Here is a 1981-nt window from a genome sequence, read left to right on the forward strand (position 1 = left end):
TGCAGGCTTGGTAATCCCCTTCTAGCCTCTTCAATATTTAGAATATCTCATCTTCATATTCATAACACTCCATCAAGAGACTGGTGAGGAAGTCTAGACTTAATAGCCCTATCCCCTCCAACCATTCATACAATACCCACAAACACCTAATACCAAGGGACTTTGACATGGGGGTCAACTCAGGTCAACTGGGGTCAAAGGTGAAATACAATCTAGCCCTAAACAAATACAGCTCCACACTCATTGTATCATTGACCCCTTCCAAAAGGGAATACCCTAATAACAAAAATGTGGCAACCGAAAATGAGACAAAACCTCACGGGAAAATCCTGCAGCTTGAGACATCACTAACACAGATTGGAGTAGGTGGGACAATAGCTAATAGCACATTAAAGCAGTACAAATTTGTCAGTGTATGGGACTGGGTATGTGGATGATATCTTTTGATCACTCTCTCCGGGGAGGATACACAGTTTCCTAGCACGTAGCCCATTCCAGAGGAACGTCTTTTTGGTGGAAACGAGAAATAGAGCAAGACTCGATACTCATCTTGGTATGGTATAAGATCCTGATAAGGATCGGGAGTAAAATGTGAAATGAAATTTGAGCCCGATTTTGGAAGTTCTAAGGGAAGTGAAAATTGAGAGGGTGCCGACATCTTGGAAGAGATGACCGTAAAATGCAGTCGATGGAAACAGATGAGAGATTTGTTTTGTATCGATGAAAACAAAAAAACAAGAAACAAGAACAAGTACCAGCCCATATATATTTGAATTGTTTGTATTGTTGTTGATGAAAACTTGTTTAAATAAACATATTCCAGGGACGGATTCATTTATTGACTTAATATTCACTTACCTGGAAAATGAATTACACCAGAGTTGGTGAAGCAATCAGATGAACCATGCAGGAAAGGAAAATAAAAAGAGAAATAAACAAACGTTCAATTAATAAAATTCCTCAACAAAGTATCATTAAGGTATATTACTTATATCTAGTTGTATTACCTGTGCAAAAGTATGTAATAAACCTACACAGGTAACATTAAATTCCAGCTCAAGTGGGGAATGAAATAGGTAGATTACACAAAGGATAGTCCTATAAAAACACACATTTTTGTTATTGGCAAGTATAAAGTACAGTCAATGTACTTTTGCAATTTTTCTACAACAGATTTTGCAAATTAGGTTATACTTCTGTTGCTTATACTCTATTGGGAGTTAATATCTGATATACAATTTCAATCTTTGAAGTTGTATTGGTTTTCTATGACCCTATGTCAATGTTATATGAGAAACGATCTTTGTGATGAGTTTTCAAAAATCAGCACCAATTTTATGATTACTCGTATCTGTCCTTATTTGATGGTATACCAGTCTTGGATGGGAGACTGGTATCACTTCTGCAGGGGTATCACCTTGCAGGAGTCATGCCCCTACCATGTAGATACAAGACATGCTGGGATCAGGTTACCAGTCTTTGAATGGACTGTGATCAGTTCTTTCTGATGATCTTCCTTGATTAGGCCAACTTCCACAAGTATCAGGGCATGTTACCAGTCTTCAAATAAATGATCAATTTTCTCCATCATCTTCCTTTAATAATGAATTAAAACATCCTAAGATCAGTTAACCAGTCTTCACCGCCCCCCCCCCCCCCCCCCTCTAGCCAACTACAGATAAGATACATATTCATGATCCACAACCATTGAGATCATATTACCAGTCTTAAACTTAAAATACATGGTTATAACTTCTTCCCAATTATCTTCCATGCAGATAAAATACATGATCTATAAAGACCAGTGTCATATTACCAGTCCTGTAATGAATGGTGATCATTTCTCTCCCCATACCCATCTACATGTCAGTGTCTGTCAGCATGGACAGTGATGGGCTGAATTAAGCTGAGATCTGGTTACAGTCTGGACTGGTTATCTGTACTTATCGCATTTCACTTGTCTCCCATCTTCAAACTGTCT

The sequence above is a fragment of the Strongylocentrotus purpuratus genome, unplaced genomic scaffold, assembly GCF_000002235.5.
Source record: "Strongylocentrotus purpuratus isolate Spur 01 unplaced genomic scaffold, Spur_5.0 spur5_scaffold_20, whole genome shotgun sequence".
NCBI lineage: Eukaryota > Metazoa > Echinodermata > Echinoidea > Camarodonta > Strongylocentrotidae > Strongylocentrotus > Strongylocentrotus purpuratus.